Here is a 27,925-nt window from a genome sequence, read left to right as displayed (position 1 = left end):
CAGATGCTTGTTTGATATTGTCCCATGACTGTTAAAAAGCTAGCTAGATTGTGTTCATGCTAATGTTAGAGCTGGACATTTTGATTGATCGTCAAAACACATAGTGTGACTTGATTTAATATTGTGATTACGGTGGCATAGTAATAACATGGATCCTCATGTTTCATAAAAAAAAGCAACATTTTGAACAAAAAGCTGAGGAAATCACGTTTTTGTGAAAGACTGTTTCCAGATCAGAATCAGAGCGATGATCAAACACAGATCGAGTCCTAATGCTACACAGTCCTGAAGCTCATACTGGGTCCACATTTCATTCTCTAACTTTAGGCAGTTTTGATTTATATGATGTTTAATGTTGATGATCGTGTTATTTTTCATATGTATAATGATTATATATGATCACTTGTTTTACTGCGTCTTACTCGCATGTGTTTTGATCAGGAGATTCAGTAGTTATTCAGAAGGTGCATAATAGTGCCCCCTAGCGTCTAACAGTGAAAACATAGAAACACAGAAACACAGAAAATTCAGTTTTTGGCCTGGAAGAGTTTACTCACAAATAAAGGAAAATTCCATGTTTGGCGGGGAAAAAGTTAATTTGATTCATAATTATTTTGTAACATTATCAATGTATATAGTGTCACTTTTGACCAATTTAATGCATCCTTGCTATTTTTTTTTTTTTTTTTTAATATTTCCCCTAATATTACCCTCAAAGGATTCATAAACATTCATAAAGCAACAAGCAAGTAAAGCACTAGTCTCTTCAATGCAAATCTTAGTTGTATGCCTGGTAATGACGAAGTGGCAACCTCCCCAAGTTTCTGTTAAAGCCAATACAGAGTGACTTAAACTGCAATTCCTTGGCTGACCACTAGGGACAGACTCCAGAAGGGAGCAGAATCCCATTGAGCCCAATGATAAATTCCCAAATTTAAAGCGGAAAAAACATGTTTACTTGTAGAAAATTGTGGGTTTGGTCTATACGGCTAATTTTGCCCTTCATGACAACTGTGAATGGTGAATTTTTTTTTACAATTATTTTCGTTTACATTATATAAAGCCTTAAAGTTCTGCATAATTAAGGGCGTGGTCACTTTGAGTGACAGGTGTATTGCCGTTTGTCTGCTGTCGGTAAAGCCTAGTTCACACGGCCCGATTTTTGCCCCAATTTTGAGTCGCCGACAGGTTTTACGAAATCGTCGACAAAAGCCCGAGATCATAGGCAAATCATGCAAAAACGTGACAATCACGCAGTGTGAATAATCAAAGACGTGATCAGAGAGAATCGCCGACGAGTCGCCGACACCGGTGAGATATTCGGCATGCTAAATATCTGGACCTGTCAGCGATTGAAACTCCTGCTGTGTGAACTGCGTTCTGACTGAAAATTACATCAGCGATGACCGACAGTCAATGAGAGAGTGAGATACAGGGCAGCAGGAGGTTCAGGGAGGAGTAATAGAGCACAATATCAGTATATTAATAGATATATTTACAATTCTATCAAACAGAAACAAAGCCCAAACATTTGCACATCCAGCCGCAGCTGCAGCACGTTACAAAATTATTTATTTACCTCAAACTCTCTTTGCAGAACATAATCCTGCCTTCCTCTGTCTCTCCAACAATTTCCTCCACCATAATCTTTTTTTTTTTTCTCCACAAATCAGTGCATTTACAATTTGAAGCAAACTTTGTGCAGTTTATACTTTTTAATAACAATTCCAAGTCTCGCGCGAGAACTCCGGTCTGACGCATGTGATCTCGCGGTGTTTACTTGTCACATCGCACGTGTAGTTGGGGAACGTAGTTTGCGCACCGGAGAGAGAGAGTTGTCGGCGATTCTTCCTCTTGTTCAGTCAAGCAGTGTGAACTCCTCTGTCGCCAAACCATTGTGCAGTGTGAACACAGGAGTGACTGAATGATACCCCAGATAGTCATGCAGTGTGACTAGAGCAGTGACCCGACGAGTTTGTGCAGTCTAAACTAGGCTTTAGTCATTGCGTCACCTAAGCTCCGCCCACACCTCGCCTATTTGCCCATTGTCAGTTATCCAGGCGTGACACGTGGGCAAGATGGCAACAGCCAGCCCTACTTAATGCTTCAAACCTGCTCTTCAGAATCCTATGGGTGACGTCACAGACACTACGACCATATTTTATTACAGTCTATGGTAATGTTATGGAATTTGGGTTTGCCCAAAGTAGAACAATACTTACACATTAAGTAGTAGCCTTAAGTTTATTTCCCACAAGCATTGCAATCTAAGTAACATTCAAACCGGTATCAATTAACAATATAAAAAACATAACTTCAAACTATCTCTTCCTCATCATCTTCCTTCCGCCAGTGTTACATTACCGGGTGCAAGCGCAAGACGAAGGAGATTGTGATAACAAACAGTCTTTAAAAAAGAAAGGCAAACTCAGCCGTGTAGACACTGTTCACACAAACGTGTGTATAAACAATAACCGACAAACAGACTGAGTATAAATACACAGGGTGAATTAAGGAGGGAACCAATTAGACACAGGTGGAGATGATAAACTAATCAGGGATGAATGTGAAGACAAAACAGAACATAATTGTAACAATGCAAGGTTCGAATCTGCTCCAATATTCGAGCCTGTGTACGACAGTCACACGTTGCATGCTGCATAATGGCTGTTACAAGTGCTTCGACCTCAAAGCAGATGATTTATGAATGCACCAAGTTTTCTCTATCTACACTCCATATATAGTGTCACTCCAGCTCTGATGCCTGTCACTGTAATGCTGTTCTGAAGGAGCAAAACTACAGGCTAAACTGCAACTGCAGAGGCCCTTAATGACAAACATTGTGTGTAATCAAATTAACTGTATTTATTGTGGGCTATTTTCATTCATCTCCGTGAAGTCGAGCATTAATATTTTCTGAAACGCTGCCTTACCAAAACCATAATTTTTCTTTTATTAAATTCAGAAATCTTTAATAACTTTCAGCTCCTCTCTCAAAAAAAAAAAAAAAAAAAAAAAAAAAAATTAGGCAGCAGTTTCTGCATTGGACAACATTTTTATACTTTTTCCATACTGAGGCAGTATGGAAATCAGCATATTATATATAATATTAATAATATCGATGTATATATATATATATATATATATATATATATATATATATATATATATATATATATATATATATATATATATATATATATATATATATATATTATATGTGTTGGTCCCCCTTTTGCTATAACAGCCCTGTACCGTCGAGGCATGGACTCCACTAGACCCCTGAAGGTGTGCTGTGGTATCTGGCACCAATATGTTAGCAACAGATCCTTTAAGTCCTGTAAGTTGTGAGGTGGGGGCTCCATGGATGAGACTTGTTTATTCAGCACATCCCACAGATGCTCGATTAGATTGAGATCGAAAAAAAAACATTCCTAAACCATTTTTGCTTTGTGGAAGGTGCAACATCCTGCATAGGGGTTTGTCCATGGGAACTCGATTGGATGGCTGTGGTTTGGAGTGACAGGTTGCCCCGCTCTCACACCAGTAAACACGTCATCAGAGAAGATACGACACTGCATGAGAGAGGGGAAGTTGTTTTAATTAATAATTACGAGTGTGCATGAATTAAAAAATAATAATGATAATGATGTGCATGGATAAATTATGCATGATAAATACTGCAATATTCAATTTTTTTAATTCATTAGCAAATAACAGTAAATGCCTTGAGCGGTCCTCCCTATGATCTCATGTTATTGCCGATGTTCTTATTATAACATGCTATAAATAAAGAGAATTAAACATGAATGATAGATTTTCAGAGGCTGCTGAAAGCCTGAACCTGGGTAATCATGTTGCGTTGCCCTGTATGAACAAGCCGGCACACGGGTGGCTCGTCTCGTTAAGCATATGGTCTTGCAACTGCGATGGCTTCGGGAAGTTATGATGTTGTTCATGCGGTGAATCACAGCAAGCATACAAAAAATGCCTGAGGAGGTAAAAACAGCTTGTTTCAGCCTGACAAATTCCAGCAGAAGTTTCTAACGTTTCTGCTGTTGATTGATAATCAACAAAAACCAACAACAGCTTAAACATTTTGTTGTTGGGTCTGTAACATATGCACGGCAGATGGAGCGTTGAAAGTAAGCTGATGTATGCAAAGATGGATTTTTTTTCCCCTCTGTATACAATATTAAAACTCATCATAATTGTAAAATGATTGGTAACACTTTCACCGTTCAAAAATGTTGGGTGAGTAAATCGATTATTTTGCTCAGCAAGGACGTTTTAAATTGATATAGTAGCAAAGACATTTATAATGTTGCAAATTATATGTTATTTTGAAGACTATTCAGCAAAGAATCCTTGAAAAAAAATGTATCATGGTTTAAAAAAAAAACATTAAGTAGTTAAATTATTGTTGTAAACATTGATCACAACTCTTGAGCAGCAAAGCAGCATACCGTAATTCCTCAAATAAAGACCGGGGCCTTTATTTACCTGAACTGCCGATGGGATCCGGCTTTTGTTTGAAGCAGGCTTTAAGGGGCAGGCCTGTATTTCTAATTCCATCTGTTTGAAATATAATTGCTTTATGTAAACCGTTTTCAATTTAAAGTGATCGTTCCAGTGGACAAATATCATTGATTTATTTAAGAAACATTTGCAAAAATATCACCATACAACAACATAATACGCATTTTTGTAACTCCGCGCGCAGCTCCGCATCCGAAGATGAACGAGTTCTCGGCGAATCTAGCCGAGCATGACGTCTCATCACACCGGCCCCAGTTTGCACATCAGGTGCTTATATTTACTGAATGAGCCTACAAAAGCAGAAATAAGCCATTTTAAATAAAGATCCAGGTTTAATCCAATAAATAAATATATCACGACATTAAAGTTTAGTGAAATTAGGAAATATTTAAAAGATTGTTAATTTAGTACATATTTTGTTCTCATGTCACAAGTAATAATATCAAGCCAAGGTTTACTGAGTTTTACACGATTCTTCTGTAGTGTGGTTTTTGGTGAAATGTACTATCATCACCTGTGCACGTTAGCCCACTTCTTCTCGATGCTTTTTCCTGTTGGTTTATAGAACAATTACTCCGAGTCGCCCTCTGTCATTTCAAAGAATAGCAGTCAGCGGAGGCTCGCGCCACGGAGACAGGCGAAAGTATAAATAAGGCTTGAGACGCGGCTCTGCGTGGAGCTGAGCTTCGAGGTTTGGGTGCGACCACCTTAAGAAGACATAAAAGAGACGAGAGGCTAATATTAGGTGCGTCTTAATCAGCTTCCTAGTTCAGTAGTCAGGACACTGAACAGGACATACCGGTAAGTCAATGGGCTGATCTCTGATCAGTGCCCTGACTACTGAACTAGGGAGCTGATTAAGACGCGCGCATTGAGAAGATCGATATTTGTAGCCTGCCTGACACGGCATTTTCACAGACGTCGGGGCGTGTGGCATCAGGATGGTTTTGCTCCATCGTGATGTCCGTAAGCCCTCACGGCTAAACCCTATTGAACATTACGATGAACTTGAATGCACATTAAATTAACGGCATTTAGTAGATTATCCACTCATTTTCCCCTGGCCTTTATTTGAGACCGGCCTTTATTTGTTTGTGGTGAACACGCACGCCCCCGGCCACTATCAGAGGCGCGGCGTTTAATTGACTACAGGCTTTTATTTGAGGAAATACGGTATTTAAAATGATTTCTCAAGTTTCATGTGACTAAAGGGGCCTTAGAATGAGTTGAAACAATATTTTAAATTGTTCTCTGATATCTACATAGAGGGTATGTGGCCTATTTAAGGGCAAACAATGTCCAGATACAGTTTTACAGGTCCATTTACAACCCCAGAAATTATACCTATAATGAAATGGTCTGTTTTGCCATATTTGGAAGGGTCATGAATCTTATTGTGGAGTTTGGCTTTGATTGGCTTTTTCGCTGCATGGCAGTGACAGCAAACACATATGTTATATTGTCCATCATGAATATGGAGAGGTTATGCATCCAACCTTATGTTTGAGCCTGTTTCTGATGAAGAGAAATATTTTGAGGAACAACCAATTTTTTTGAGATTGGAAATGGAGGCTTCTGATTGGTAAGTTTTGTCTTTATTTTCAGTAAGACCTGCAAAACGTAACGCCAGTATAACTTCAGTCTACATGTGAACTAGCATATACCTTTACACGTTAACTCATACTATCAGCAGTCACAACTGTTTTTAGCATTTGAAAAACATTTAGTCATTGTAATGTGCCACCGTTTGATTTTACAATGATAGTTTCTTCACTTTAAGTCACAAAAGGGATTGCCATTTATCTACGGTTGTATTTGGTGGATTTGTATGACGACACTGGCAGGAAATAATATTGACCTTTGTCATTTAACATTTCTCATACTGATATGTATACTACTTGGAGTTTCCTATTGTTACTGTACTAGCATCTTGCGTTGGATCTAGACAACACAGGAGATATTATCGTCAATGTTGTCTCACTAAGAAACTTTCAATTTAATCAGAAATTGTTTAGACAGTCAATAAGTGGATAAAATCGCTACTTACTGCTCACAGGATATAGTTTAGATTGCCGCTTCTTTAGTATCAGATGCTGAGCAAAGCCTGTTTGATATTGTACAGGTTAGAAAAACCTGTACAATATGTCCGTGGTGAAATGGGCCGAGCAAATGAACAGCTTTCAATTAAATTGTTGCAGTATCTGATCATAGATAAACATTAACCATGCCTGCTGACAGTTTTGTTCTGAGGGAAGGCTATGAAAAGTCCTCACGTCTCCTTCTCGCGTGACGCATCACACATGCTGGCATATGCAAATGCTCGTACATATTACAAATTAAAGGGCGTACATATTAAAGGGGCGGTGAAATGCTGTTTCATGCATACTGAGCTTTTTACACCTTTAAAGACTTGGATTCCCATCCTAAACATAGACAAAGTTTCAAAAACTAATGTTGGACGTTTGATAGAGTATTTCTGTGTCAAAAATACTCCTTCCGGTTTCTCACAAGTTTTGGAGAGTTTTTTTCGAGTATGGGTCGACTTGACGTTAATAGAACGGAAGGTCCTTGTATGGGCCGTACGGGCTCTTCTCCCGGAAGGGTGCGCACGTGCGTCACTAGCGCAAGAGAGGAAATGCACGCCGTAAACACTCTCAGCTGCAGATCCAGTCGTCCGTGAACACTAATGTCGGTTATAGTCCGCGCCGCGCTCCACTTCATTCCTCCACTTTGACATTAAGCGACTTCAATGCTTCAGCACAGCATTCTGGGAAGGCATCAGTAAACGACACGATTGCGTGCTTCGTCATTCAAATGCGCTAACGGACTTCATTGCTGTTCTATGTAACTTATAACGTTACACTACTCTGACGTGCAAAACCGTTTTGCTTGCTAATAAGGTTTAGTCGCATACAATAGTCCATAAACCCAATTATGTCCTCATAAACTGCGAGTAAAGACACAAATGTTGACAGGCCACTAAATACAGTACATACCACAGAGACGGACGTCCTGCTGTTGCTGTTTCTATTTCAGCCTCCGAATTAGATTCTGGATTATTATCTGTATAAGCTGAGATAGCGATGGGCTTCTCCACGCTTGAGGACGTCACCGCTCGTCATTCTTTAGCTCCGCCCACACGATACGCCTCCAGGCGCTCGTTTTTTTCCGGAAAGACTCGGTACAGCCCATATTTCTTTTACAAATATAATAAAACGAAAGACTTTTCGGAGATATGAAGGGTGCAATACTACTCTATAGGTACTCAAGATTGACATGAGATTGACCCCCCCCCCCCCCTTAATGATCCTGACCGTCGCAGTTGGTGTTATGTTGAGATTTGCCTGTTTTTCTGTGGAAAACAAGATTTACACTTGAAGGAGGAGGCAATGGTGTTTGAGACTGTATGAGATGTCCATTTACTGAACTCCTGTTGTTTAACTATGCCATGGTTAATTAATTTTTTCATTCTAGGGCACCTTTAAAATATATTCATTTTGATCAAAATAAGAAAAAAAAAGAAAATAAGAAAAACATATTTGAATTAACATCTCTATTAGTGCTGGGCAACGATTAAAATCACGATTAATCGCAGTATGCGCAAAATTCAATAATGAATACAAAAGTGCTGTTTAATGAACAAAAGTGCAATAACATATGGTTTAACACTTTAAACAAATAAGGTGCTTTTTACAGCAGTTAAAAGTTAGTAACAGTTACAATATTTCTTGTAAATATCAACTTAAACATTAATTTAATCAAATTAAATTAAATTGGTGGTATACATATTAATTCTGTAGTAATATTCTCATCAGTGTTCTGTCAGCTTTTACATAGGCCGACTTAAATCTGCATATTTGTGATATTCACCCCAGGGCGTTATTTAATTTTATAAAGGCCATTTTTTAAAATCTTATTAAATGTATGCATCATCTTTCCTGTTAAATTCTTACATTTGATTAATGAATTCAGTTATAATAGTAAAGACACTAGGTTGTTACCAATCAAATTAAATATTTTAAACTGCAAAAAAATACAGCTGCAATAAATAATGTTATAAGATTGATGTTCTATAAAACATGCAATCATACTTTTAACCGCCAATAGGGGGCAGCAAGTGATTGTCTTCATAAGTGAGTCATTGAGTCGTTTATTCAAATGATTCATTCAAAACGCTGAATCATTTAGTATCAAAACACCGTGCTGAGTGTTGCTTTCCTCTGGAGCTATTTTTGTCGTGAAATCATGGGTGAAATGGAACAAAAATAGGTTGTTTGGATCTAAAATGTAAGTAACTTAATATTAATTAGGCTACTTGTTTATTGAACTAGGCTACACCATTCATGCTACACAATTCACGATTGCAAAGTCGACTTGTGTTATTAACAATATCATACATCATAAATATCAACAACTACAAAAAACTCCAGTATGTTTTACCCCAGTATGTTTCTTCTGTGAGTTTATATTGCTGCTCAATTGTTTTGATTTCTCCACACAATATCTCTGACAAAGAGACAGGCAGCGCGAGCCTCAACGCGACTTGTTAACGTATCAGAGGCAGAGATACACTCATCAATCACTGTTTACATTGAATATAATAAAAACAACCAAAAAATCTGGATCATTCTCGGGTTTCTGGTTATTTTTTATATTTTATTTGTCCCAGACAAAGAATGTCAAGCCCTTGGCTTAGGCTACAGACAGCACTGTTTTCCTGTGACCAATGGTTTGTCTGTGTGTATTTAGAGGCAGTGAGCAACGGCCTTTCAATATAATAATAAATAACTGTGTTAATGCGCGATAAAATAATTGTCGTTAATTAATAAATGCGTTAATGCGATAATAACGCGTTAACTTGCCCAGCCCTAATTTGTATTAATAATATAAACAAATATTTTATAATAATATATGTTTTTATTTGTTTAAAAAAATATATATTTTAAAATAAATAATAAATAAATACAATTCAAAGAAATTCAAAAAGAGCAAGATGGTGAGCATACAAGACTTTTACAAAAAACATATATTTTTTCTTTAATAATTTTTATCATTATTAAATTATTAAAGGATTATCTAATTAATAATTAATTTCATGTTATTGCTAATAACCAATAAATGGTTGATAATAAAATTCTATTTTGTCTAAATAAATAACGAATAAATAAATAAATCTGTCACTGCAAATACTAGTTACAATTTTGTTAACAAATACAACATATGATTTTAATGATGTATCATTAAATGTTGAAATTAGTATTAACAAAGCCTGTAGAAGTGCAGTTCATTATTAGTTCATGTTAACAAATGCAGTTAACTAATGAAACCTTATCATACAGTGTTGCCTGTTTAGTTAACATGTCATTTATCTTTTAGTAAATTATTAGTGTTTTTAAAGATGAACTTTAAATAACAACAAATAAATAAATATCACTTAAATATCTAACATCAACTGATCATCACTAACATCCAACTGATAACCAACATCTGTATATGATATAGTCAATTAACATATTGTGCATCCCTCCCAATGCATCTAAAGCAGAAAGAAAAGAGTGTGATGCACAGCAGATTGACTCTTTTTTTCATCCTCTAGCCCTGTAATTTTGATTTGCTTCAGATCAATCTCGAGCACTCTGGTCTCAAGGATCAAACATGATGGGAATTGGCTGGAGGTGAGAACCTCCCCTCTCTGTCTCCCACAGTCTCTCTGTACCTCGCCTTTTTTTTCTTCCCCCAAATGACTTTCTGACAGTGGAATACAGTAATAGGCCTCTCCATTTGAACTAAACAGCCTCCTCAGCAGCAGAAGATGCCCAGGGGCAGCTGGAAAGCGCACGGAAATCTCATTAGGTACAATATCATACCTTTTTCTACAGGGCCTTGTCACGGAGCCGGAGAGCTCAGGCACTGGAAGTCTTAAAGGACAGCGGTCGGCTATAGAGGAGAGCAGCGGAAGAGCACCTTAAAGGAGCGCGCCGCACTTGATGTGCCTTTCTCCTCTGATGCTTTAATGCGAAAGCTGCAGCGCTGCAAATTTAAGACTTGTGTGGAAATGATAGAGAAAGAGAAGTAAAAACTGCACAAACCAGCAATATTAAACCGTCCCAGGTGAGGGGCAGACACTTGCATACCAGGCACATAAACACAAGCTTCCCCGCAGATAAAAATAGATAACTTCAAACAAACTTACACTCATTGAACACTAGAGGCTTACTAGGGGAAATGATTCCGCTTCGCTCCTGAGAAAACACTCGCAGCATTTTCAAACAAATCTTCATTAAACTGGAACAGAGTTACGGAAAGTTCCAGTCGAGTGCGTTTAACGCAAGGTTGAGGCGGCGAGGAACTCGGAGCCGTTTGTCAAGAAGCATTTGGTTAGGTTTGCTGCACACTGCCGTGGGCTCCCGGGCGGATGGCTTTGTGCTTACCAGTCAATAAACACCCAGAGAGCTGCGAGATTATCAGCAACATTTGCATAAAAGAAGAAGGTGCTATCTAGCCCATGCCTAGAATCAACAGCACACTGCAGTAATAAAATAACAAAAGCAATAAAAATGGGTTGGCAATATGCAACAAACTGCCCATATTGTCTGGTTTCTTTCGCTGGCTCTTATGTAAGGAATTTGAATTTGTCACAAGGAAAGCTGTCATCTTAGTAACTACAAGTTTTGAATTACGAGATGTAGAAGTCCAATTACACAAATGATTATCCTCTTGCATGTTTCCCCCCCCCCCATTGTCAGGCCAGGACAATGTATTTTTAAGCAGCTTATAGGCTTTAGGCCAAAACTATTTGTTAAATACATTTTCTGTTTCGTTATTTTGTGTTTTCCCAATTGTTTTGTGTTCATAATTGTTTCACTGTCTAAATATAATTGAGTGGCTTATAACAGATTGATTAATGGCCTGTTACCATGTTGTCTGAAAACTTGTTTAACAAATTAGTTTTTCCATTCTTTTTCCAATAAAAGCTGCAGTTTTTGCAGCCTATAATCTACAGTTTGTGTTGACACAGCTGTTTTTAAAGGGGTGATGAATTTAGAAATATTTCCCTTGAGCTTTTGATACATAAAAGGTCATGGTAATATAAGAATATCCTGTAGGTTTCAGAGCTGAAAACGTCCTTGTTAGTCAAAGAAAAGCTTTTATAGACACCAGACCCAGCACACAGTCCTGTGCTTCTACTGACGTCAGTACGCGACGAAACACCGCCTCTACAGAATAATGAGCATGTGTAGTTCAGTAGCCCCGCCCACCGACTCATGGAGGGCTTGTGCTAGCTGGTCAACAACTATAAACATGCCGAGGAAGATTAAGATATTGCGCCTGGTTGTGGAAGAACACAGTCGCTGCATAAGCTTCCTTCAGATCCTGATATTAGGAATGTGTGGTTGAACTTTATTTTTAATGAAGTTCCAGCTCACGTGGGGAAGACATGTTCACTTCAGTTCACTGCGGGATCGTTGGTAAACAAATCTCCGGTCGATAGTGGATTTGGATCCGACAGCAATGGTGCAACACACTGATCTGAGTAAAATATCTATCTTTTTATTTGTAATAGTATTGCGTTGTTATAGATCATTTTGCTTATGTGTACGAGTCTAACAGAACATCCCTTTAGCACGCTGGACTCAGACACGTATGGGCCAGGGCTCGCAAAGCTCGGCAGGCCGATCAATCTCATTATATTCCGGTCTTATTCTGCTATTCTCTCTCTCTCTCTTTAGTTGACATCTGAAGGTCGGCGCACGCTCCAAACGTGTATGTGTGTGCGTGCGGTTCAGGCTTATATCGTCCGATCCTGTGGGCTATGTGTAAAATAAAAATAATAGTCCAATCAATTGCGTGTCGATGAGAAATAAAGCATGGCGTTTGTTTAATAAAGAAGTTTATGAGCCCTCTGATCGAGAAAATCCTTCTGGTTGCCGCTTCTCCCTCAATCTTTCCTCTCTCATGTCACTGAACTGACAGGGGAGCTTAAGCTCATTTAATATGCAAATCATATCCAATCCTAGCTGTGGGCGTTTACTTCCAAGTCTCCAGTGTGACACGCCCATCAAAACCCAGCAATCTGGAGAGAGCCTCAAAACCAGTGTAGGAAATAGCCTATTATGATGTTTTTTTTTTGTTTGTTTTTTATTGTAAAAACCACACAAACGTCATTAGTTGACCTCAGACAACATAAAAAAATAATAAAAAATAAAAAACACCTTTAAAAGACCCGGTCTCCATAATGGCATGTTAATTATATTGCTTTAATCACTGTAATAAATAAAATAAAATACTGTGATAAAGATCAAAATATTAAATCTATCTATCTATCTATCTATCTATCTATCTATCTATCTATCTATCTATCTATCTATCTATCTATCTATCTATCTATCTATCTATCTATCTATCTATCTATCTATCTATCTATCTAACATCTTCCATTCTCCAAGTGGCTGTCTAATGCAAGTATGGTCGTAGTATGGTACTTGAAGCTTGTCTTCTCCATGGCCTTGACGAAGTTCTTCATCAGCCCCCGCTTGATGTGTGAGCAGGGCCATCGCTAGTGGGGTTAAAGGTGAAGACATTTACAGGGCCCCCACTGCCCATGGGGCCCACTAAATTCAGTAGTTTTGCTATATATTCCCCTACTCTTATGATTAAATATAGCATATACAGTGTAAGCTTGTATGCATTAGCCTAGAAATCTAGACACACCCTCGTGGCAGCAAATCTGTTTTGACGTGAGTGTAGTCTATCGACTCTCAATAGACTTCTGAGCTGGAAAAAACAAAGTCTGGTCAGGCCAATAACATCATGTATAGAGTTGGTGGGCGGGGCTTAACATAATGACGGCAGAGTTGCGTTTGCGTGCTACTAGTAAACACAGAAACTGGTGAACAGCGGTCTTTCGAATCAGCTTTGACCGCGACTCTGGAAGACTTGGAGTTAAGCTTTTCTCTGAGAAAAGAACAAAGAACGGCACTGAAGTCATTCTTAAAAAGGGAAGATGTGTTCGGAGTTTTGCTGACCGGATACGGTGAATGTTTAATCTGTCAACTAGCCCCGCTTGACTGCTTCACGTTGCTCTGGTTGGTGTAGCGCTATCCTATCGCGTGCAGAGGAAGATTGAAAGACAACCGTTTATCCCGCCCCTCGGATTGAGCCCTATCAGGGGTGAGTTTCCAGACCAAACATCTTGATGTGGGTTTGGTTTGTCAAGGTATGTATGCCTGGGAGTTTAACGAAAACCACAAAAACAAGCAATTAGTAATATAATTTTTCCAAATATCTCCTGTTTCTCCTCTGCATAAAATGGTTTAGTCCGATGGTTATTAATTATTTAATTCAGTGACACAAAGCAGAAGGACCCAATAAAATCACACCCCATCTCAGGAACAGAACCAATCATAGTTGAGGCTGGTCCGAGGAGAGTTGAACTTAAAAGTAAAGTTACAGTGGAAGTGAGAATAACTGAAAATGTCAGGGAAAAGTCTGGGTACCAGTGACGTCATAAAAAGAAGGAGAGGGAGGCCAGGATACTTACTCCGTCTATCAAAATGTTCATCGAGATAGGATATGAATATGGGAAGCCATGCCTGAATCATTTGGCTGCCCTATTTCCTTTAGCACAAATATTATATTCAATAAAAACAAAAAACAATGAGAAATGTATTTATTTTTAGATTGGACTGCATTATTACTATTTTTTCTGGATGTTTACCTCAGTTGACTCAGATGAGTGACTGGAATTACATTTTATATTATAGCCCAATGGTAGTAGGCCTACTTTTTATATTAAAAAAAATATATATATTATTAATATATTCTCTTTTGATGTTATTTTATTTGTTTGTCTTCAATACTTGCTTGATGACTTTAAGCAATGTTTCATGAGAAGTTTTTGAATTGCCATTCTGATGTAATATTTATATCAACTTTGTATACAAATGTATATAAAAAAAGCAAAAGCAATATTTATATGTATTTTTTTTATTTTTTTATCTGTTTTGTAATTTTCTAAGAAACCCTTATTCAGTTACATGGCACCAGATGCAGGACCCCATGTCTGTATCTTATACTGTATATGATATAAGTTGAAGGTGGTGGGGGCCCACATCTGTGTTTGTTTCAGGGGTCCCATAATTCCCTAGCTATGGCCTGTGTGTAAGGCTGGTAACAAAATCACTTTCCCTCCCAGGATCCAATGACTGTCGGAGAGGCCAATCTTTCTTGATGTAATGGGAATCTCTTGCGCAACCATCCCATTCTCAGAGAAAACAGCAATACTTTGTGTATCCAGTCTGCAGACCAAGCAAGGTTGTTTCATGCAGTCATGCGTTTGCTTCATGTGGGCAGCATGACCAACTGGAATAGATGGTAAAGCATTGCCATTATGTTGCAAAACAGCTTTAAGACTGTTTATACTGTCACATGTCTTAATACTGACCCAATAGCATATCTCAAAAACTTGAGCCAAGCAACCATTTTAGAAGTTTGACTACATTTATTTCAAAAGCATTTTGGCTATAAACCAGTGTTATCTTGGTATACTTCCCCAAACCAATATCTAGTCCAAGTAGGGTGTCAAGTTTGATCCAAAGTTTTGCTTTGTCTCTCCCAGCCAACTCAAATGTGAGATCTACCGCTAGTTTTCTACATAACACATTGCGACTGCCACCGAAATGAAACAAGGGAGACCTTTTTTCACTCTTTTTTTGTTTCAGACAAGAATGAAAAAGGCTTTGTTTAAATTGAGCACAGAGCCACAGTAGCTGGCTTCGATTCCACCATTCCTCACTTCACATTATCAATACACGTCTCAATACAATCCTGTAACCATCTGCAGGTTTTCACGCAAACATCCACGTAACGCCTTATCCACTGCAAAAATCTTTGGAACATCTAAACTAAAAGGCTGTTTATCATCCTATATATGCTGCACATTTTCTTCGCACCCTCAAATGATGCTCGCAAGCGTCACAACACTTGTTCAAAGCGTCTGGCTTACCCACAAGCCCCCACCATCCCTTCCCACACTCCCTTCTGAGGTTATGTAAGATGTTGCTTTTTGAAACACCGTCTGAGCATCTCACTATGCCCGTCCGACAGCTGTGTTGTCAACCACATCCACACTGCTGTTCTAACCTGATTCAGTCAAGCCCTGACAGTTAAGAGAGAGGTAGACTCGAGAACAAGGGGCTGACATGCTAAGCAAATATTTTTCATAGTTTCATATTCGTGCCTTTCCATGAAATAGCAGCAACGCCAGGTGTGCCAGCGGATGTGAAGTGCTTTTTCCCTACGTTCCCTACGCGTCTCCATGGACACCTTGGCAAGTTCATTACGGTTTAAAATACACACACAATACTCTGGTGTTTGAAGCTAGAAAGTGGAGACTAAAAAAAAAAAACAGGGATTAAACACACACTAGTCCTTCATGCTGATGCAAGATATAAATACAGTTCCTTTCAAGGGAACTCGCTCTGCGTCGATCGACGCTGAGGGATCGCTTTGTGTAATGTTGTTTTGAAGCACATGTAAAATCAGTCCAATGTTGTGGCAGGACGTCAGAGGCGGGGGATGTCACGAACTAGTAAATTATAAAGCTTGCCCAAAACGCAACCACGCTGGCTTATGTGCCTTCAGTAGTGCTCTGTGTGAAACTGTCCTTGTCTCATTTGGTGTTGTTTTTCTGTATACAATAAAGTATGGCGAGCAAGCAGCAGTTCAGAATGTGTGTGCACGCCTGCCCGCATTATTTAACGGATGGGGACACACATGTTTGTGTAGCTTGTTTGGGTGAGGAGCAGAGAGAGACTCCAACAGGGACACTCAAATCCTGCCTGCCGTTCATTCGAGAGGACGTTCAGGCTCGCGAAAAATAAAGGCTCGCATTCATGGGGAACGCAAATGGATCAATCAGTGGGGTTAGAGATGGGTCAGGCCTTATCTTTGCCTTCACCTGATAGATCTAGGGCCTTCTCTCAGGGTTTGAAAGCATGCGGTTTCTTTAGCCCCGATAGAGGCACCAACACTGCTGCTATCTAGTTTTGAGAAACTGGAAGCTATCGGTGTTGATATAAAAGATATTCTCATGCTTTGAGGAGATGTTGGTGGTTTTGACCAGAGCAGTTGGCAGGCTGAGCATTGACTGGCCAGCAGATAGACAGGACGTTCGTTCTAAAAGCAAACTGGACGTACGCTTCCTGCCATCATGGTCACATCCTACACGCCAAAGCCAACCGTTTTCCCCCGATCTTCACTGAGGTGTCGAGATCATGGGAGAAAACGGTATCATATAGAGTTTATAATTCACAAACATCCAACTATTCCTCTATGTTAAACTACAAAGAGCACGGTTATGGTGAGATGCAAAAAGTAGAAGAAACGTTTATAAATGGGCTATACAAAGTTTCTTAGAATATATATTTAGTAACACCAATATATTCACAGTAAAATCAAGGTGCTGCCTTACATTTTTTAAGCATGATAAACTTGGATGTTTAAGTCATTTCAACTTAAATTACATTAAACTGACTTAAAAAAAATTAAAAATAAAAATTGTATAACTAAATATATTTTAATTTGAGTTAAAGCAATGTAAAAATATATGTTGGCATAACTTATTGATCATATTATTTTACAGTGTAGCTCAAAACAGAGAGTCTGACCAGTGTTGCGAGTCTGTTCTTTTTATGAATCACAAACATACAGTGCAACCAATGCTTTCCCATTCCAAAATGAACAATTCTAATGAGTCGACTCTTTTCAGTGACACAAACTCAAGCAACATAACCACAGACAGATTCCAAAATGAATGAGTCTAAGAGGCCGTTTACACAACATTTTCAACTAGAAGAGGAATATGCGTTTTCACCGTTCATTTACACACCAATGACATTTTGGCAGCCTGAAAACGAAGCCTGAAAAGTAACATTGCTAACTACTGGCCTGGTCTTTACGTGCTTTAGTACATCAAACATATGTACATTTTACTACTTTCCGTGTTTTCACTGTTATACGGTAGGAGGCGCTATTTTATCTTCTAAAAGGGTTCCAAAACACAGGAAAAAAACAAGCAGAAACAAGTGATATCATAGGTATTGTAAGCAGATGCTAATGTAAAATGACGCAGTCTTCAACATTAAACAGCATATAAATCTAAACTGACTAACTTACTGAATAAAATGTCGATCCAGGAAGAGTAAGGACAGTGCGATTATTAAGGGTATTTGATTCTGATCTGGTTGTAGTCTTTGACAAAAACAAAATTTTCTCAGATTTTCTCAGTCAGGCTCTCAGTGTTTCAGCCCAGCGCAGTTATCATTTTCACGTAATTGCATGTTACGCCCAAAACACACCCATTACTCATTGAGATACTAGGTACAACCCTTTTAGACCATGCCCCAGAGGTGCTGACCATTTTTCCCATTGTTAAACTAGCAAAAGTGGATAGACCTATGTGCAATTTAGACCATCTGCTTAGATCATTAAAATAGGGTCCTATGTCGATAGTATTTTATAAAAAATAATTAAATTGTCTCATTTTTGGTTTAGTTTTATATTTGCTATATGGTTGGGTTGCATTTATGCCAATAATAATAGCGCTGGGAACAGTCATTAAAATTGGCAAAAAATAATGCATTTAATTTATATATATATATATATATATATATATATATATATATACATACATATATATATTTACAAATATTATAAATAAATAAAAATTGTGTACTGTGCTAATTAACTGAGACTTCTTACAGCTCTTACAGGTTGTTGGCCTTGTTTGTTTCGTTGCTTCTATTGCTCTCCCCTTTTTTTGTAAGTCGCTTTGGATAAAAGCGTCTGCTAAATGATTAAATGTAAATGTACAATAATTACAGATAGTCATTAATGGAACCAGATCAGATAAATCAATGTTTTGAAAGCATTAAATGTTAAAATGTCCTTACAACATTATTAATAACTGAATTCAAGCTGAATAATGATATTATTACCTTGCTACAGGTGCTTTACGGCAGAATTATATCTTATTTGATAAAGATATTATCATTATAATTCTATTTATATTTGTGAAGCTGCTTTGAAACAATCTCTATTGTATAATGCCCTATTAAAAAAAAGGTGACTTGATTTGGTGACACTGGGGATACTTACAAAGGGAAACACTGCTCTATTAGAATTATTAATGAGATAAAAATGTGCTCTACCACAAAAGCCAGCAATCAAATCAAATTATCAAACATTACAGAATTAGCAGATCAGACAGTAAGCCTGTGTGGGCCATTTTTTTGTTCAACGGATATCATTCAAATCTTTCTAATTTGCCCTTTGGTTTTTTCATATCTACTAAAATCAACAAAGAGCGTAGAAAAGAACGCTCAACTGCTGTCTCTATTAGAGTAGCAGGCATTTTAACACATGCTGAGTGAATAGATGTGCTTGCCCAGCCAGTTCAGCCCAAATGTCCTTGACCTCAGAGACAGCCTGCAGGAATACCTATATTATGTTGAAGAGACTGGACTGCCTACCTATGAGCCACTCTTTCAGCCTGCTTCCTTCTCTTCCTTCTCCTCTCTTTTTATAGTTTGATTGTTCATGTCCTGATTTATAACAATCAAGCTCAGTCCCTGCGATGATGTACTTTAACACCAGCAGGGCTGGAGAGCAGAAATGGGCCCCGTTGATTGCGCTATACGGTTCACGGACGGGTCTGATGTAACTGAGGGTGAACGGAGTATTTCACACGTGGGAAATCTCATGAGGAAAGGTTTTCAAAGTGACCTGACCCTCAAACACGTTTACTGCACCTATAAAACGCTCGGATGGTGAGAAGATAAGACAAAGTATGATCTGAGAGAGATAGAAATAACTGACGTTCTCCAGAAATCACAAATAATCACCTTAAATCAGCCACACAGAAGGATTTCAAGGCTTAGTTCTTGAAAAAAATCTGACTTTTTTTTTACACTGATCTTTCCCTAAAACAACCATCAAGCTTTTGGAAAAGCAAACAAAAAATCACCATAAAATGTATCATGATATCAGTACCAGTACATCATATTTGTACATATTAGTATATAATATTTTCACTTAAGTTTCTTCAAAAGTTATACTTCTGGTCTGTACAGAAATTAAAAATAAAACATGTTGAGTAAATAATGTCAAATATTTCCATTTAGGGTGAAAGATTCCTTTAAAATGATGCCAAAGTAAATAATTGATCGCAAAATTCAAGAAATCACTTTTCCGTTTCATTTTTTAAAAAAATAAAGTAAGTGCCTGCCATCACAGCGGTGCTCCAGTTTTCATTCCGAGTTTTCTGGCTTTCAACGCATTTTGTCATTCAAATGTTTCACTGCATATTTCCCTATGCTCTTTGTTCATCCGTTTGCATCTGGGCCTGTATTCCTCCCTTCCGTTTGCTGCAGTACCATCTGCTTGGAGAAGAGTGGTACCTGGACTGGCACGGCTTTGCAGGATGCAGTTGCCTGCCAGCCCTGGCTCGGATTGCCTGTGGATGTGCCAGCCGGGGTCCAAGGAGCATGAGCCAGACTGGTGTGAAGTTAGAAGCGTGGTAACCAGCAGGGGAAGAGGAAGTTTTGCCCATTTGTCTTAAAGCAAGGTGCAGTGGAGGGCACAGGCGGTCATTTTCAGATGCAGGTTTGGGACACTGAGGGCTGTACAGTACATGTAAGGTGATAATTAATGCATGGGTTGACAGCATTAGTTAACAGCATGATATGTTTGTTAGGTTGTATACACTCGTTTGCTCGCTTATTCGTCAATTCATTTATGTTCTTGCTTAGTAAAGCCCATTTCTAGATAGAAAATCCCCCCCAAAAATGCATTATTTAAAAAAAGCACTAAATACAGTGCGAGATATGCAAGTAGCAAAACCATAGACTGTAAAAAATTGCTAGAATAAGGATTTCATATTTGAGGGCTGCTTCAAGCCAGAAAGGTTAAAAAAATGACACAAATATTCAGGCAAATTAATCAACTCTATTTTTTTTCATTTTGAATTGAAAATAGGCCTATGTAATGTGATTTATAATGTCATTAACAAACAAGAAATATTAACAAAGCCATTTTCTTCAGATTAGGCTTAAGATTAATAATGAATGTGTACATATTGTAAATTAATATAATTTCATTTGTAGCCTTCAGTAAATGAAAAAAAAAAGCTCAGCTTTTTAATAAACTTCAGTAAATTGTGTCTTGGAAAATGATTCATAAAACATCTCAGTGATTATAAACCTGCCTACATTCCTGGTTATGATTAAGGGATGTACAATTTGGTCATGCAGAATAAGGCATTGATATTTGTTTTATAAGTATAAGTAATAATAAACAGTGAATATCCTAATATGCATGCTAATAAGATACTAGTGAGAATTGGACCCTAAACTAAAGCAACCTGATCTCACAGATTTCCGTGAAATGAACACGGACCTTAACTCAAAAATCCGTGGTAGTTTCATGGAATCGCCGAAAACTCTTTCTCTGTGATGGGTTCACGAAAGTGATGCTTATGTCAATGACAGGCAGCATCTGTGGTCCACACGCGGATTCCCAACACACATAATTATTTGCATTTGTAAAAGTAGACATGATTTTATGAATATTTATAGCCTACTTTTATATTTCGGAGCAACTAACTCCACTCCTACCCTAAACCTACCAACTCAACAATATAAAGCACATAACAGGCAAATAAATGTACAGTCACAGTTATTTATTGCAAAAACGGACCAGAAACAGTATAGAAGTACCTCATGTTGCATTCCAAGTCTTCTGAAGTCATACGATATCTTCATGTAGTCGATCTTAATGTTTTAATCATTGAAATGATGATCGTGCTCCACACACGCACTTGTTTCATATTCATATTTCTTATGATTCAAATGATACAAACGACTCTTCAGCATGACGCGAACGTTCACGCGACACACGAGAGCCAATGGCATTTACAATCAATGCTGACGTAATGACGCAATTGGTCACACGACATACAACAGCCAATGCTGTCAAAGCTGACCTGACGTTTCGTCTGGCGGCAATATTTGAAATGTATTAATATTCGCCGGATGGACTCGACGTTCTGATCGTTTTTGGGGATTTTCTTCACACAAATGAATCGTTTGGCCTCGGAACACTTGGAATATTTGTAGTTTCTGAATAAATTGTGCCTGCAGTATCTGTGTATCTGCCTGTTATATCCTGTTTTTTTATAATACACAAATGGGTAGGTTTAGGGAAGGGAATGAGTTACGTGTTCAAAACGTGTCTGAAATAAAATTATGCTGACTGAATCAAACTGACGAATATAAGGTGTTGGAACAGGGAATCCGCGTGGGGACCACAGATGCTGACTGTCATTGACATACATAGGCATCACTTTCGTGAACCCATCACGGAATTTTCGGCGATTCCGTGAAACTATCACAGATTTTTGAGTTAAGGGTCCGTGTTGATTTCACGGAAATCTCTGAGATCAGGTTGACTAAAGTGTTTCCATTTTTTTTTCCTCACTGGGAGCTGAACCCCCCTAAAATGAAAATCCTAGAATCGCCCCTGGTTTTGATTATCATTTTGAATCTGATCCGGCTGTGGTCTTTGACAAAAGCACAATTTTGTTGGTTTCAGATATTCATACTACAAAATATTCTGTCTCAGGTAAACGCTATGTCTCCACAAAGATGGAAATGTCCAAAATTGTTGTCCTTGTGGGGATATGTTTGGTCCCCATGAGGAAAACAGCTAATAAATTATACCAAGTGATTCTTTTTATTTTTTTATGTCAAAATGCATAAAGTTTTGTGTGATGGGTTGGTTTAGAATTAGGGCGATAGAATATAATTTGTGCGTGCGTGCGTATGTGCGTGCGTGTGTGCGTTCGTATAACATCAATCTTTGACAGAAAATAGCAATAATGCATGGCCTCTGTGCTCGAGAATGTTTGGAAAGTCATGATTTTTGCAATTTGGTGCCATCTGAACTGAATCTCCATACTATTCTAGGATGAAGCCCTTAGACAGTGCTGCATATTTTTGTGCCCAAGTTTTTTACAGCTTAACATCCATACTGAAAATCAATGGACATACAGATGGACTCCAGTTGGAATGCTGCCCATTCATTTAATTCAAGAAATATCTTTCAAATTCTTTTCTGTTCCACATTATTGAGTCAGAATGGAAGAAATAAACTTAATAAGCCTAAAGCCAGGGTCAGAGGAAAAAGATAAAGAAAGTTTCAGACAACTTAGCACAAGCTTATAAAATTACAGTCAAGTACAAGAATCGCATTACACCAAAGAAAAAACTTGATGTTATAACTAAAAAAGAGTTAAAACTCTAGAAAGTTAAAACTCTATGGACCTGTTTACACCTGGTACTGAGATACATTTTGTCTACTTTTAACAACTTCTGTCCTAATTTCTTTAAGGGGAGGGGTTTTTTTTGTTTTGTTTTCCAGATCGAATGTACAAAATAAGCTAACACAATAATATTCGAATGTCGTTTTTCGTTTCTGCTCTGATACAGCCACAAAAGACCACATGTTAGATATCAGGAATGATGAGAGAACATTGTGCTTGGTCCGTTTTTTCCTCTTCAAACCCAACTTTGGTCATCAGCCGACAAAGTCCAAATCCTGTCCGGCTAGCGCATTTCCCATGATGTTTGCGCAAGTGTAGGTGGTCTTTTGTGGCTGTTTGAACACATTCGACCACATTAGCGTTTACACTATCAAAGCCGTTCGGTCTAATCAGTTTTCATCTACCTCTGGAAGTGGTCGAAAGTGGACAAGCTCAAAACGTTTTAGACCCTGTATTTAGCGTCATCCACTTGTGATCTGATCAACCAAAATGCATACCAGGTGTAAACAGGGCCTATGCATTTCATCTAAAACGAGATGTCCTATTAGCGTAAACTGAGGACTTTCAGTCCAACTGGCCAGAGCTTTAAAAAGAAATCAAAATTTGAAGCACACACAATCTGCATCTATGCGTGTCCTTGAAGCAGTGAGAATTAAACAAGGATCTGTGGGCTTGAACATAAGAGCAACGCCCTCAGAAACCTCTTGCCCTTCCATTTCCCAGTGTGAATCCTGACGGCACTCATTTCTACAGCCTGGATAACTTTCAAATCTCCAACAGACCTCAATAGCTTCCGCAATCTCTCCTCCACCTATCAAATGATTGCTCTGTGATGCCTATTAAACTTAAAATAAATAAATTACTGGAGTATCAGGCCGACCACCTGGTTCAATAAATGATGAATGGGATGAATCGATTAATAATGCATTGGAGCAAGTCTTCTAGTCTGTTTGATTGGCAGTGCGAAGAGACTTAAAAGGGAAGGATGTGACACAGCCGGTCACAGGAGTGTAGCTACCAAAAAATATTTTTGTTGCTCTTTTCCCCTCATTTGTATGTGGCTATCATTAAATAATGCGCTGTATATCACTCCACAAAAGGCATTATGCCCCATGTGACTTAGCAAGTATGCATCTGTTTTCTTCAGCATGGATCTTCTCAACGTCTCTACGATACAGAGCTCGGAGGGCAAAAACTCAAACACATCTCACTGGATCGTGACTGGCGCTTGCTTTTATCTTTTCGCTTATCTTGTCGAGAGTGCGAGCGAGCGAGCAGAGGAATGCGTCCCAACCTTTTAGCTTTCCAACCTCATCTTTCCTCCATAGTGAAGTGGCCCATGGGGCGTGCGGATAAATCAATTAATCCTGATCTCTTTTGCCAATCTGAACGGCCTGATCGCTAATGATCTGCGGCCTGTTGCGGCTTAGCACTTAACCAATTCATCATCTCTCCACCTGCACTTCCCATGCTGCTTTACATATAAATTACAGACCGGCAGAAGAAAAAAAAAACAGGTTGGACAGTGGCATCTTTATTCCCCAGCCCCCCGGTTTCATTTGCACAAACATTAAGACAGTGGAAATGAAAGCTGATGGAAAGGGAGATGAAGGAGGAGAGCGATGGATACAATTATCAGATGCCTATCATCACTTACCATCGCCTCAGAGTAATTTAAAATCATGTACACCTTCCCAACAACATGAAGACACACTGCAAGGCCAGAGAAGGCATGAAATGAAAAACCTTGTTACATTTAAATCGTCTGCTAAGCTAGAGAATATAAAGTGCCTAGCACATATTAAAGCAATAAGCCACGGGTCGTGAGCTAAAGTGATTTCATCACTGGTAAAAAGTGTTCTTTAGCATAAGACGAAGGAGGGCTGCCAGAAAACGATTTAACTGTGGTAAAAATCACTATAGCTCATAGACTCAAGTAGTGTATTGCTTTTTAAAGACACAGAGGGACAGATTTACTAACAGCTTAAAAAAAATGAAAAACTTTACTAAAGACATGCAATGAAAAAGCGTGGACAGAGTTATTTTTGTGGCTGAACAAGCAGTGTGAACAAGTGTCTCAGCAGCCGCTGAGTGAACGCACAGAGTAACGTCATAACATAATTTTAAACACACTTAAATGTATCTAATATGATAAACAGAGCTGCGTTACCTCATACTCATAATACACATAATAGACTGGAAAAGCAAAAATGGCACCGCCGACTGTGTCCCGTCATAATAAAAGTCCCACTGCTCGTGTGTTTGCGTATCAATCGCTCCAGCGGTTTTGCTCAGCTCCTCAACACTCGGCCCTGCTCTGCTTCATACGACAGTAACTTTAATACTCACATACATGAACCTGATTTCTGCCTAAGTCCATCCCAATTCTTTCCCACCGGCTGTGAGGCGAAGACCACATGTCCCAAGATACTGAGCTCAAACTTGGTTCATCAAACTACGCCTTTGTTTTGAATAGGCGCCATCTAGCGGATGGAAAAGTTACATAGTGTAGCTTTAATATTACTAATCATTATTAGGGCTGTGCAATTCATCGACATAAGCAATTATCAAACCATAAAGGCTGTGATTTAATTAATATATGCACTGCATGTTTCAGAGCGAAGCGTTGCTTGTGTTTTTTAATATGCGAACGCCTCATGATTCAGTGTTTTTGCTGTCTCAGAATGGCTTGGTTTCTGCTTTAGGCCGCTTTTAATGTGCATTTGGGAACACAATATGCCCTGACCATTTTACCAAACCTGCAATGGAAAGAACTTGTAAACTGGCTGTGGAAAACAAAAGAGTAGTATTACGTTTTCCAGCAAAATAATAGCTCGATGCTTACCAGGTTATCTATTTGAAAATTAAGAAATGAAGACATTTATAAATATTAATATTAAGTTGTACTGTAAAGAAATTATATAGATATAATTTTATTATTATTATTATTATTATTATTACTATTATTATTATTATTATTATCATTATTATTATTATTATTATTATTATTTTTATTATTATTATTATTATTATTATTATTATTATTATTATTATTATTATTATTATTATTATTATTACTAAATGCTTAATTTTTTATTTTACAGGTAAAAATTACAAATCATATATTATTTAGTTGCATAATTGTATTTATTATTATTATTATTATTATTATTATTATTATTATTATTATTATTATTATTATTATTATTATTATTATTATTATTATTATTATTATTATTAGTGCTGTTGTGTATAGTCTTGTTGATATATATATTTAGGATATATATTTTGGTAAAGGGGAACAAATGCATATTATTATTATTTTTATTATTATTATTATTATTTCTGAAAAATCTGAAAAATGTTTCCCCAAAGGTTGCAACCTACAGAATAATCAAGTTTCATCCAATGATAATAGCCATTCTATAATAAATAAATAGTGGATTACAACTAAGACTAACTATTCATATAACAGACCTTATTCACAGCAGTGCCTTTTTTTTTAATGGCAAAGACAGCGAGGCTGTGAGGGATAGACATACAGTACATCTCTTCAGTGGGTTGTTCTGTTATTTAATGTGTTTTGGGATTGTTCTGCTGACGAAACACTGCGAAAATATCCTTCCGAGAAGTTTCAGAAGACCAAAAAAAAAATCATAATCTGTGGAAAATAAGTGATTTAGAAGCATTTTACAGCCTTTGAAAACACGTTGAGTCTATCCCCTCACAGCCTTTCATATCTGTCATGTCATTGCTCCTAACAAGGTCTATTATGAAGCAAATTTTGAGTATAACTGGATCTGTAATTTAATGAATACATGTATAAGAGGCTGCTGATAAATACTTAAGCCGTGTGGAATCATTTAAAATTGTTCATGTGTTTGTTTGGAATGCAAATGGCCGGTGGAGGAGGTAATGTCTCCTAACGGCCATGAGAATGGCGACACATGGAGGTACTTGATCAAAGCTATGGCTAAGAGGAGCGCAGTCTTTAGCGCTCTTGAGGGAAGTGAGGTAAACATGTTTGGACATAAGCAGATGCGGCAGGTGCTTCCAGATGTCTTCATTTATCTCCGAAGTGTCTTTTCAAAGATGTCTCACACAGATGGGCAAAGCCTAGTACTGGCACTCACCATACCTCAATCTTTTTTTATCAGAGCTCGCATGAGGTGGTCCGCTCCGCCGCTTCTGGGCGCAAATCACATTTAGCGTCGAGGAAAAAAAGAAAGTATCAAACCAACTACTCAGTAAATCATATTGCTTTACTCATATTGCATGTTGCTTATTGCTTTTTTAAAATGTTTGGTTTTGCAGGTCTATTCAAAGGCCTTTTTAACATGACTTATTTAATACATTCATTTACACCTGCCTTTGATATGCCATACCTTCACCGAGAGGGAACTGGATTGTTCCACGACAGTTGTTTGATGTTGTTTTCCAGTTTGCTTCTCTTTATTATTTTTTTTACTGCCGCTGACCTGACATGAATGCTTTATTGTGGATGTGGCACAGCTGCGCGTTGTGCCTAACAATGGCCTTTAGCTGTCACTTTATTTATAATACAGCACAACCTTGAGATTTTAAAAATCAGTGTTTGCGAGATAGTTTACATCAAAAAAGAGGAGATAAAAAAACCTTTTGTCATCATCATTTACTTTTAGGTCATTTCAAACTCGTATGGCTTTTTTCTTCTTCTGTGGAACACATTAGAAGATATTTTGAAGAATGTTTTAGCTGTTTTTGTCCATTTTAAAGTCCAACTCTTTCAAGCTCAATTTTTAGTGAACTATGGAAGCCCAATTATGCGCATTTCATATTAAAGCGTTAAAAAAATCATGCTTTTGGTATACCTTAATAAAAGATAGAGGGTTAAATTGACTAAACAGGGCAAATTAGCGTGAGAGCACAGTTGAAGTCCCAAAAAAAGTACAGATGGGAGTGGAAAGTTTTGGATGTGATCTACTTACAAATTAAAAAACACAACCGGATCATTTCCATAAAGACCAA

General features: G+C 37.9%; 1 protein-coding gene and 1 long non-coding RNA gene across 5 annotated transcripts in view; one reads left to right on the top strand and one right to left on the bottom strand.

Moving 5' to 3' along the window:
* Positions 1-27,925, bottom strand: part of sorcs1 (sortilin-related VPS10 domain containing receptor 1) — a 302,164-nt gene that overhangs the window by 255,933 nt on the left and 18,306 nt on the right. The gene's annotated exons all lie outside the window — the stretch shown is intronic.
* On the top strand, positions 8,732-11,558 carry LOC137073923 (uncharacterized). The gene is made up of 3 exons (XR_010904824.1): positions 8,732-8,826; positions 10,136-10,214; positions 10,419-11,558. It is a non-coding gene; the product is annotated as an uncharacterized lncRNA (long non-coding RNA).

This window comes from Pseudorasbora parva, chromosome 4, assembly GCF_024679245.1.
Source record: "Pseudorasbora parva isolate DD20220531a chromosome 4, ASM2467924v1, whole genome shotgun sequence".
Classification (NCBI taxonomy): domain Eukaryota; kingdom Metazoa; phylum Chordata; class Actinopteri; order Cypriniformes; family Gobionidae; genus Pseudorasbora; species Pseudorasbora parva.
The sequence above is the reverse complement of the archived record's forward strand: the minus strand, read 5'-3'. Positions and strand labels throughout refer to the sequence as shown.